The 13058-nt window shown below is 33.3% G+C and overlaps 1 non-coding gene across 1 annotated transcript; it reads left to right on the top strand.

The window, feature by feature from the left end:
• Nucleotides 1-2811: 2811 nt before the first annotated feature.
• On the top strand, nucleotides 2812-2885 carry Trnai-aau (transfer RNA isoleucine (anticodon AAU)). Its single transcript has one exon. It is a non-coding gene; the product is annotated as a tRNA-Ile (tRNA).
• The last annotated feature ends 10173 nt before the right edge of the window (nucleotides 2886-13058 follow it).

The following is a 13058-nucleotide window of genomic DNA, read 5'->3' as shown; positions in this document are numbered from 1 at the left end:
ATTCTTACGTAATATTTTTCAAGAAGATACTTTATATTAGAAATCGCGCGGTCAAGTGACTTGATAATGTCAGATGTAAGTAATGTAAAATATAATAACAGAATCGCACTGTGTATGGAATGTCTTATTTTTAATTAGTATCGCATCATATACAAAAAATATTTGTCGAAAAAACATTCAGTCTAGATTCCTTTAAGTAAATATTTCTATGCACAAAAAGGTTTCTAAAAAAATTTCAAGAATAGTAAATTTGATAACGATTCCAGTGATGTAAGATTCGTTATTTTATTATTTTGAATCTTTCATAAGGGGGGGGGGGGGATCCGAAAAATCTTAATTACCCTCACAGGGGGGGGAGGTGGCTAAAAATTGCCAAAATCATCCTTACGGAATTGATGAATGGCTCCCTAAGCATTTTTAAGCCTAGTAGAACAGCATTTTCTAATCGGAAAATTATCATTTGCGCGATCTCATTTTAAACTAGAGTGAATAAAAATATTCAGAAGGTTGCCATTTTTTTTTCTCGACTGTCACTGAATAAAATTTTGTTTTTCTTTTGAGGTGAAAATTTCTTCTTTTGATTATATTTGGCGATTAATTGTATTTATGGAGGATTGCGTTTAATTTATTCGGGAATTTTTTATTTTTGCCGTTTTCTTTCTTTCAGAATTATTATTTTGACGGGAAATTTTAGTTTTTTGTTTATTTATTCTCTAATTGAAGCCTGATTGTTGAACATGCATCACTTGACTTAACTTTTATTTTCGAGGTAGATCGTGCAAAGCCAGGCAATGCAGCTAATGATACATAAGAAAAGACATATATCTAAAAACATCACACACTCAGGGACGCCACGATGGGAGATCACTTTCTGATATCCCAAAAAATTCCCTTATTCGGCGAATTTTGTATAACGGTTCGGACACAATCTTTAAATGCCCAAATTTAACCTTTTCATTTGATGTGCTTATGTGTGCATATTCGGCGAAATTGAGTTATATCCGGCAAATTGCTGCTTTCCACCCTCGCACTCCCAAAAATTTAAGTTCGGGGCGCCTTTACACACTTCAAATACTTTTTGTGCTTGCTTTGCTACTAATATCGACTGTTACATTATAAAACCGATTTGTTCATCTGTCATCTCAAAGCAGTCAAAATATCTTTTTTTATAAGGTTGACATTTTTTTTTATTATTAAATTTAAAAACGTATATTTTAAGCAATAATAGTGCTAAATACCTCTTTAATTGTTTTTTGCAACTTTAAGAGCGGCTAGCTTTTTTAAAGCCCTGGGCGGTTTCAAACAGGCCTGTCAATTGGAATTTTTCCAAGGGAAGAGGGCAAAGGGTAAGTATTCAACACATTTCCATAGGAAAAGAACAAGAAAGTACGAACAAAAACATCAAATACCATTATGTTGCTAAAATTGCCGCCCCCCCCCCCGCGGGCCCTTGATCGTCCAAATGACCAGTGGCGGATTTAAGGGGGCGGTGGGGGCGACCGCCCCCTCCGTAACCGTCATTTTCACAATAATATGAAATTTATGAAACTACTAGCAATTGCTACTATTTTAATCAAATGAATTCTATAAATTTGCTTTAAATTAGTTTTAGACAGTAGTATAGTGGAGGATGAACGGCGTTACCCACTTTTTAAATTTAACCCAAGCGCGCTTACCCATTCCCCCTTATTTTAACTTTAACAACACTGTTCGGCAAAAAAAAAAAAAAAAAAAACATCAGCATGCTTCTGACTTAATTCTTGCTGACTCTTGTGTAAAATGACCCCCTTAATCTAAATACGACGGCGTCCCCCCCCCCTATACCTCCCATTTTTTGGAAATTGCACCCACCAATTTTTTTTCAGTTTTCGACAGTTTCATAGCCAATATTTTTATTTGTATTGAGAATGAGCACTATATTAGCCATTAGTACTCTTCTGAGAGACTAGAAAGGTGCAAAGTTCAAAAACATGAACATTTGGAGCAAATTGGGAGACTCATTGGAGGTATTACATCCTTAAATATTTAAAAAATCAACGAAACCGATTTTTGTTTCCTAGGGACTTGTTTTACAATGTTTTCACTAATTTTCGACATAAATTCAGAGTATAGGACTCACTCTTATGAGGCCTATGTCCGAGGGAACATTTAAAAAATATTGAAAGCATAGTATTTTGCATAGCAAAAACCATAATGCTCACTAATATGTAAAGCATTAGTTTTCAAAGCCCTAGTGTATGGGTGGGGGGAACAATTGACTTCTGCCTCCCTCCATACGTGACGGGTGGGACGTGGGAGGGAGGCTTTTACGTTTTTCAAACGCTACCCCCTTGAATAGACCATAAATCCGTCCCTGCCAATGACGGGTCTGGCATCAAATCCAAATATCACTACTTCATATTGTATTGCCGAGAAATGAAAAGAAGAACTAATGGTAAGTTTACTAAAACGAAAGTTTAAACGGCATTGCAGAGAGCACCCACTAGCCGAGAACAGTAAGAATCATTTTACAAAAGTTTTTGTTTGTACAGTCTCATAAAGCTCGTCATTGGACAACGAACAAAATTTTTAAGTTTTGAATTGCTAATCACGCATAAGATTAGTTTCTGATTTTTAGGGCTAAGAACTTCTTTTACCCTCTTTTCTTTCTGTTTAAGTGTAATTGACTGAAAATGTGAAAGGCAAGTTAAGAAATTTCAGATGAGCTACGGACAAAATTAAAACAATTTTCTTTTTAAAGAAATAGCAGTTTCGCAGTAATTTTTTTATTTGTCACTGCCATATTAATATAAATAAAATCACCGCTATCGTGGCCCATTAGCTCAGTTGGTTAGAGCGTCGTGCTAATAACGCGAAGGTCGTGGGTTCGATCCCCCCATGGGCCAGCTGATTATTTTTCCTTACTATCAAGATGTTTTTTTCCTTTATAAATAAAAACGAGTTGAAAACCTTTGTGTACTTTTCAAATTCCGAGTGAACAAGTTTATGCATCTTATTTTCGCCGTAGCACAAATCGTTTTTCAGCAAATTTCGATAGCTTTTTATTTTTTTTTGCTCCCACCATTTCGTGTTTTTCAATTCATTCTCAATAACTCTTAACCAAATTTTAATCGTTCCTTTTTTTCTACAAATTTTTTACTCACTTGGATATTTTTCTCTTTTTGCAGGATTTCTCTCACAATAGGAAAACATGTAATTTTGGACATCGCGAAATATAATTCATTAAATATCGTTGATGTGCTAATTGCCGTGTTTTCCATAGCTGCTCAGATAAAATAAAGCATTGGTTTAGGTAAACGAACAAATGTACAACTCAAAAAACGAATTTTTTTTTTTTTTTGCATGGAAGTGATGCAAACAGATTAGAAAGAAAATGGCTAATAGCTAAAACTTCTCTTTTTGACGGAAGGGAAGCTTGGAGAGATTTACTAATCATATTACAAATCACAACACTACGTTGAAAAGTAAAAGCTGTTGAGAAGCACAGAAGCTTGAGTGCTATCAAAATCACCTGTTGCTCTTCATGGATAAATACGTCAAAAAGGTTTACTTATGTCCTAACCCGAAAGTACTAGTCACTTTCCCAAAGCTAACACTAGATGGCGCATCTTCTAGCTCCGCAAACGAGAACAATTGATTATTTTCTTATCAGAGAAGGAAAGTCACTTCTCGAAAAATATTCTTAAAATTTTTATTACAGCGTCAAGCTTCAATAATTCTCTTTAAAAGACCAAATTGTTAGCATCATATTCCAATAACCGTTGTATAAAACGTATTATATTCTGAAACGTTTCATTTGAAAACATTTTTTTCGGAAACGAAACATGAAAAACGACTAAATTTTGCAAGAAACAGATACTAAGCGCAAATTTAAAAAGAAAATTGCATCTCAAGTTCAAATTTGCAATGAACATTTTTTCAACAACACAAACATTTGTAATAAACATTGCATTTGTTTAAATGTAAGGGGAAATATTGAATTTGAAGGTAAATTTTTATAAAAGAATTGAAGAATTGTATTTCTGGGTTAAATGTGCCCTTGTTTTCTTTGCTTTCTTTCTCTCTCTCTCCCAAAGCCTGATTACCGCAGGGGCATGTGGGGCACAGGCCCCTCCTCTTAGATTTCTGGGGGGCCCAAAATCCCTTTAATTTATCATGCTAATAAAAAAATAAATAATGATTTCACTTTCACTCATGTCATTGGTATTTTTGCAAATGCCAAAACAAGGAAAAAATCTTTATTTGTTGATAAAAATTCGCCAAAAAAATTTAATCTCTTTGCAAATCTCAAAACCACTCCGAGTTTAGTCAGCATTTACTATTAAAAGTTATATCATAGATAACTTTGATATTACGATATTAATACGCAACTATTAAAATATTTTATAGCTTCAGAATAAGCGAGAATGGGGGGGGGGGGGCAAAATGAATTTCATGCCCTGTGTCTTCAAAAATCTTAGTCGGGACTTAGGGGGGCCCTGAAATAGAAATGTTCCCCATGTCCAATATCAGAATGATCGGGCTCTGCCTCTCTCTCTCTCTTTTTTTTTTTTTTTTTTTTTGCCTGGAAAGAGGGGTGGGGTGGGGGGGGAATAACAGTTCAGTAATAATCCCTCTATAATGGTAAAAATTCCATAGGGAAGTGAAACAAAATTTTAAAATAACGTTAAAGTATTTCCATAAAATCTTGGAAATACAAACACGAATACAAAAGTGGCGACAGCAACAAGCTCTGGGCCCAGTAGACTGGTGCTCAAATTCTTTTCTTACTTTTGAAAAATAAAAAATCGATTTTTCTTTTTACTTCCTTTTACAAAAAAGGTAGTATTGTATTCGCGAAAAAAAATTCACTCAAAATTTTGCCTTAATTTCCATTTTGCTCACCCGAATGAATGTTGAGTTTTTTTTTTTTCAACCCGACCACATGCGGATAAGTGCCTAAGAACGTATAAGCACTTGAAATATCCATTTTGACATTCAACGAGTTAATTACAATGATTTTTCTCGTAACGTCCGTATGTAGTCGAATCTCGACTTACGCGAAGGATGCGTTCCAAGACTCCTTGCGTAAGTCGAAATTTCGCGTTGTAGAAAATGGTATGCACACTTTTTTTTTTTTGAAACGTACCAAATTCTTTTAGACACTTATAAACACTCCTCAAACTGCTTTATAAAGCATTCCTCAACTATACATTAAAGTTTCTTAAAAATTAAGAACTGTACTTTAAAAATAAAAAAGCTGCTAGATTCTACATAAAAAATTGTTAAGATGCACAAAATACATGATCAATGGCAGAGAAAGACATAAAATAAAACTACATGGTACGTACGTCACTTATACTTATTGTCGTGTACCGTCGACGTATTTTTTAGTTGTTCAAACATATCGAATTTTTTAACCTTTTGATTTTTTTTTTTTGTCAGAAACTTTCTTTTTCTTTCCATCTTTCAAACTTTAGATGATGTAATTTAGATAGTGCACTAAGGTGCCATTTTATTTCATCAACTTTAATATTTAGAAAGAAAAAAGAAAGAAAGACGCCGATTGGTTACTTGATGCAATAACACAACGATGCGTGTACTAGTCTGATGAAGGGAACTTCCGCTATCAGTGACGCTATAGGGATAAAATGTATTCACGAAATCACTATTTAGGACCCAATAACGAAACCAATACTTCCTTCCAAAAAAATTCGTATTGCGGACGAGGAATTCGCGTTAACCCTAAAGTTCGTTACTCGGAAAAAACTCGCGTTATAGCCATTTCGCGTAAGTCGAGTCGCGTTGTAGCGGGAGTCGACTGTATGTATATGCGGATATGCGTATGTATGTCACATAACTCAAGAACGGTATGTCCTAGAAAGTTGAAATTTGGTACGTAGACTCCTAGTGGGGTCTAGTTGTGCACCTCCCATTTTGGTTGCATTCGGTCGCCAACTTGGCGACTAATTTGGCGGATTTTTTTTTTTATAATCTGGTTTCAATTTGGCCAATGGTGGTGATATTTAGAGGGTAAGCTATTGAATCACATTAAAATTGCCAATAATGGGAAAATGACATTAAAATTGGAGTAAAATAAAGTCATGTGATGCACATATCAGCTCGTTTAAATCTGATTCAAGGTAAAAAAAATCAAAAGTAAATTTTTAAAAAGTTTTTCTTTTTTCCCCATGTAAACTCATTTCATTTTCATATCATATAACGATAGAAAATTTGTTTATTTTCCCATATCTTTCTGTACCTCTACCTATAGTGTACTTCTAACGCCATCTACATTTATATTAAACGACGTAGCTGTTCAGCAATCACTCACGAAACAAAGTATAAAATGTTCCGTCAATGCGCAGAAAAAAGCAGTTTTCTGACTCAAAATTTAAATTTACTCCTCTTTGGATCTTTTTTAATATTCCAAAACTTCAATCATCTTTATAATCAGTATCAGGCGTTATCTTTCCACTTTGACATGGCCGTTAGATTTAGAATGATGATTGTTAGTTAGATGAATTCGCATGCATTATTGAATTACTAGCTGCGTCGCCCGGCTTTGCACGGTCCACCTCGAAAATAAAAGTTATGTCAAGTGACGCGAGTTCAACACTCAGGCTTGAACCAAAAAAAAAAAAAAAGTCAGTGAAATTTTGTGGCAGATTGCGGAAAACCCCCATAAAGTAAACATTTTAAGTCCCCTGATTACAGGAAAAGCCTCAAAACAAAAACAAGAATTTTACCTGAGCATATTCGAGAAAAAAAATGGCAACAGATCTTTCATCTCAATGATTTTCTTCACGCTCACATACATTTTAATAAAAGCATTGTTGCGGAAAGTTGAGATGAAGCACTGAATAATAATTTAAATGGAGGAAAGCCTTCGAAAAATAGGGATTTGATTTTGAAATCTAAGAGTCATAATTAATAGTTTTTAATTGATATCTCCGCTAATTATTATCGGAGGATTATGTTAAATAGCTAAACATGAAGACGGGAGGATTACGAATCCATCGATACCTGGTTCGATGGTCAGTTCACTGTCGTTCGGGAGAAGAAGCTTGGACATAGATAGTTAGATACTCAGATTTTATATGTATAAGATGTTCTGAAAATTTTAGAAAAATATTAAAATACTTAGATTAAAAGTAATTGTAATCATAAAACTAACGTACATCAAATTAACAGAGTTTTTGCCGATCTATTGTGCTCCACCAAACTTTTAAAACTGGTAGAAAACGCAGTATAAGTTTTTTTTAATTTTCGCCAAGATAACTAGAAAAAAAACGAGCTGATGTGTGCCTCACATGACTTCCTTTTACTCCAATTTGATGTCATTTCCCATTGTTGGTAATTTTAATGTGATTCAATAGTTTACTCGCTAAATATCACCAAGTGGCCAAATTAAAACCAGATTTAAAAAGAAATTTTTTAAAAAATCGCCAAATTCGTCGCCGAGTTGGGGACAAAAACTTGGCGACCAAAAGAGTGGCGATATATCGCCAAGTGTCCGCCAAATTGTAACACCCCTTGAGTTTACATCGAAATTAACAATGATTTCCCCCCAAAAAGGGGCAAAAGACCAGCTTAAAAACACCCAAATGCAACCAAAAGGGAGGTGCACAACTAGACCCCACTAGGAGTCTACGTACCAAATTTCAACTTTCTAGGACATACCAATCTTGAGTTATGCGACATACATAAGCTCATCCGCACATACTACATACGTACATACAGACGTCACGAGAAAACTCGTAACTAACTCGGGAATCGTCAAAATGGATATTTCGCGTGTCTATACGTTCTTAGGCACTTATTCACGTGTGTTCGAGTCGAAAAAAAACTCAACATTCATTCTTGGGTGAGCAAAATGGAAATTAAGGTCGATTTTTGAGTGAAAATTTTTCGCGAATACAATACTTCCTTTTTTTGTAAAAGGAAGTAAAAATCTTGAAGTGACGTTAGACATTGATGACTTCATTCTTATGAAAATTTTTTAAAACGTATTTGTTTCTAATGCAGACTTTTTGGATCCTATCACACAATTATCCCGAGTAGTAATTACAATACCGGTATACGGAATACCGGTATTTCGAATAATTTTGCAATTTTGTAATACCGGTATTTGCTGAGGTAAAATACCGGTATTTTCGGTATTTGCTTAAAATAATAAACTTTCAATTTAAGAATTTCCAATTTTACTTATTAAGTATCTACTTATATTTTAAATGCACTTTTCTTTTTCCATGATACAGAACCAAAATCAATCTATTGATGTAAAAATTTGGCTTCAATAGCACGAACAAATAAAATTTCACTAAGCAGGAGTAGCAGAAAGATTACAAAATGATATTTCCATAACAAGATAGTGAGATGAATCGCATTTTTGTGCGTTTTTTTTACAGCATGTTTTTATTTTTTCTATTTCCCTGATCACTCACTTTCCCTTTTGTTAAAGTTAATTTCGAGTGCAATTTCGAATGTATTCATTCTATAAATCCTTTATTACAACTATCAATTGCAGTAATACTTCATGATACTTTCTTTAAATATTTGTCTCAACTCTACTAAATTTTGGCAAAAAACTTTTTGAGCAATCACGATTGCTTATTGCTTTCATTTGACTGTTTTTGGCGTACTATCATTTTATTTTCCCACCGCCACCCTCCGCACCAACACCGTCGACCAGCTCCTCAGGATGCTGCTCCTATAGCGAAAACCGTCTCCAGGTTGCATCCATGTCCTATACACACACGCATACATACACATGCACACACATACACACACACACATACACACACAAATACATACATACACGCATACATACAGACACCTACACATACACACAGAAAAACATACACACACTTACACATATGCCTACACACATACCACCCCCCCCCCCCAACACACACAACTACCCACACACTTATGCCAGCATACAGACACAAACACACATGCCTACACACACACAAAAACCCCACACACAAACACACACGCCTACATACACACACTCGTGATTGCGAAAAACATAATTTAAATTCAAGAAGTCAAAATTCAAATTTTTTTTTTTTTGTTAGTGAAACAAATAGTAATTTGTTGTCATCGGTATTGGTTTGTTGTCATGTATAGCTGTACACTTGGTAAGATAATATTTAGAAATTATATCGTGCCTTAAATATTTGCTTAAAGGTAAAGCATAATAATTTGAAACATATATTTTCAGATGTTTTCATAATTATAACTGTAAAGAATTTTGAAAAGAATGTGAAAACAACTAAGAGAAACTAACAAGATCAAATTTAGTCAAGTTAATCGAAAATTTCAAACCAAAGGGCTAATAATAAAAATCAAACACAAACCTCATCTGCTCAAGAGAAAATGATGTTAATATTCGAAAAGTATCGTCTCGGAAGAAAAGGGCAACCATACGTAATACACACAATACAAAAGAAACACACACACAAAAGGATTTTTCCAAAAATAACACGCAAGAGACTGAATTATTTGAAGATGAAGGACTTCTAGAAAACAATTAGAGGAGGTGTATCGCGCATTACTAACAGTACCACCGACCTGCATGAATTCAGAAATAGTATTTTCTCCTGCATTAAAGTTGAGCACTAAATGAGTTCGAGGCTTAGAGACAGTTCAATAGATGCATTCTGTTTCTTACTATTATTGATTTTTTTTTTTTTTAATTTGTTCCTTCGTTTTATATTTGTTCACTATACATTTTAATAAAAAAACACAAATTTTGTTCAAAATTATGAAATGTGGCTACGAAACAATACGTTTTCAAGCATTTTTTGAGAAATTTCAAATGCTGGTATTAATACTGGTATTCCGGTATCGCGTCTTTAAAATACCGAATACCGGTATTGAATTTTCGGTCCGGTATTGCAATACCTAAATAGTGAGTGCAATATCGGTATTCCGGTAAAGCGAATGCCGGTATTTCGAGCTTTTTTACGATTTCGTAATACCGGTATATCCTGAGGTAAAATACCGGTATCTTCGGTTTGGCTAAAAATAATTGATTTTATTTAAAAAGTTTTCAATTTCACTTATGTAATATTTCTACTGTTATTATTTTTAAAAAATATTTTTTTTCGATCAGACATTACCAAAAGTAATCTATTGATGCAAAAATTTGGCTTCTAAAACACGAATTAATAGGATATTAATAAAAAAATAGTAGCGTAAAGATTACAAAATGATATTTCCATAACTAAATGGTGTGAAGAATCGCATTTTCGTGAATTTATGGGCTCTAAGTTTTTATTTTTCCATGTCCTTGATTTGCCCTCTTGCGAAAGTTAATTTAAAGTGTAATTTCGAATGTGTTTGTGCTGTGAACAATTTATTCCAACCATCAATTGCAGTCATTCATTATGATATATTTTTTTATATATATACAGGGTGTTCCGTTTTAACCCTGATTTGTTATTAGAGATTATTTCTCTAAATATTATTCAGGGGATCTAGGGCCCGTATAAAACGTTAAATTTGGTATTTTTCGACTCATTTTTATTTTTGCTTCAAACTTTCAATACCTTAGCTCTGCATCTGATTCTGAAAATTTTTGCAATTGGAAGTATACATCTAGGACTAACGGTTGCGAAAATAATGCTATCTCAACTAGTACTGAATTTGAGCGGAATAAAAATCTTGTTAGTATAACATGTTCCTTTTTTTTTAATCTCTGTTCAGAATAAGTAAATAATGCACTTTTTTGTACAAATTATGAAGTGGAACAACGAAATAATATGTTTTTGATTCTCTGTTGAGAAATTTCTAAGACCGGTATTAATATTGGAATTGGGGTATAATGTTTAAAAAAAATACCGGTAGTGGATCATTCTCCAGAAAACGTAACTTTTGAACGCAAATATTATTCAATTTCAAAACCTTTTGTTTTCTTTTTTTTTTCATTCTTACATGAAAGTGTTACCTACTATAAGTAACCATTAACATTGGCCCAGCTAAGTTCCAATTATTTTACTCATAAGTAAAAAATAAATTTAAAAAAAACCCTTGTTCACGGAAATTTAAAAAATCATAAAAAAAACTTTTAATGTTTCAAAATCGAGGTCAAATTAATATCAAAGTAGTAATTTTGCTAATTGTGCAAACAAAATCAGCTATTTTAATGATTACTGGGGATATAATATTAAGCTCTCTTAATTAAAGTACGGCTTAATTAGTAGTTTCAACTTTATATTTAAAAAAATTATTTAGTAAATTTGAGGATATACTGGCAATTTATTATTTTGGTAGAATGCCTATCATTGATGTATTTCCCTCCATCAGTTATTTTTACCTCAGAAATAATGACATTGATAAGGTCTGTCACGGAGGTGAGATTCACGGGGGTGAGGATCTTTCCATTAATAAGGGCCTAACAGATACATTTTTCATTGAATTTTTTTTCTTCGTTGCTACAATCTGCACATGTTAAGCATACGAAAACATATTCTCTTCTTTTTTTACATTCATTTACATCCCTGAAATTCAAGCTCACTGAGGTGAGAAGTCAGAACAACCACACTAAGTTTTTAAAGCAAAATCTATCTTCTTGGTTTTCGACAAAAATCTCACAACTTCAACTATGGCTGGAAATAAACAAGGGGGCTCTCTTGTATCATGGAAAATAAAGTTTGATGTCATTACTGCCACATGCTAATGGGAAATGGCGTTTTGTGTTTATGTAACAGAGGTGAGGATTTATTGTGTGACATGACTCCTTACCCTTCTAAAACGAACTGAAACACAATATTGAAAAATTAAATATACTTAAACAATTAGAATGTGAGACACTTGTGAAAGGAATAATAAATAAATAAGTACCTACTTTTAATTAAACAAGTTATTAAGCAACATAAACAGTCACACAAGGTGTGTGACATGCCACGGAGGTGAGAATTCACATGTTGTGAACCAAAAATATAATAAAATAAAAATTATTAGTAAAACATTGTTGGCAGGTTTAAATAGATATATTTTTGATGAAATTAAAAATCATTTTTAAATGATTTGTTCCTTAAAGTTTTTACTGTAAAAGTCGTGTGACAGAAAAGTTACACTTTTTGAAGAATGACCCTTGTGCATTTTTAGTCCGGTATTGTCATTTTCACCCAGGAATATATTATCAACACTACACGCTCTGCTTAGAACTTAAAGAGCCTACTTTACCGTATTCCAACATCTATTTTGCTACCATCAAATCACAGTTCTTTTAATGGAGTCGTTTCCGCAATTTTAAAAGTTTTTTTTTCTGAAAGAGCATGCTTAAAAACATAAGATTTGACCTTTTTTGACCAAGTTTAATTTTTTTTTTTAACAATTCAATCGGCGTGCAGATTCAATTTCATTTTCTACGCTTTTGCACATGACATCACAGGTGATGAAATGCCATTCACTGATGCCGTTATCGAAGACCGCAGAGTGCAATATTTAATTTGCTTCTTTACTCGCATTATCTTAAGATAATACATCGTGTATTTTCCTTTTCTCTCGTCTTGTTTTAGTGAAATAATAAAGTCTGGCGTAAAAAAAAGAAAAAAAAAACACCTAACAAACTGAGATAAAAAGCAAAAGTTTTACATGTGTATAAAACTATATTCATATTCATTAAATACATCCTCCATGGAAATCTTTTTTTTTTTTTTTTCTATCCTTCTCTTGTCTAGTTTTGTGTGCCAAGTTCGATGTACATATTAGTATGACTATGTTCAAAATTGCTCTGAAAAATCATCTTGATATTTGTTATTTCTTCCAACAATATGAAAATTTCCCCTTTATACTCAATATTGGCAAAGGTATAGTTCAGCCGACAAGCGTTACTTAGCAATATTCTTTTGAAAACCGTCTATAAAATAGCTAGTCTGAAACCGTTCCTTTGATGTTCTATCGAATATTTAAGCATCATGAATGTTGCTAATTGAAAATATTTGTCGTCCAGTAGAATCTTTTTCCAAAATCTCAATTTGGGAGGTAAGTCCTCTTAAAAGGAGCTGATGTGTGCATCACATGACTTCCTTTTACACCAATTTAATGTTATTTCCCCATTATCG

The sequence above is a fragment of the Uloborus diversus genome, chromosome 4 (assembly GCF_026930045.1).
Source record: "Uloborus diversus isolate 005 chromosome 4, Udiv.v.3.1, whole genome shotgun sequence".
Lineage (NCBI taxonomy): Eukaryota > Metazoa > Arthropoda > Arachnida > Araneae > Uloboridae > Uloborus > Uloborus diversus.
The sequence above is the reverse complement of the archived record's forward strand: the minus strand, read 5'-3'. Positions and strand labels throughout refer to the sequence as shown.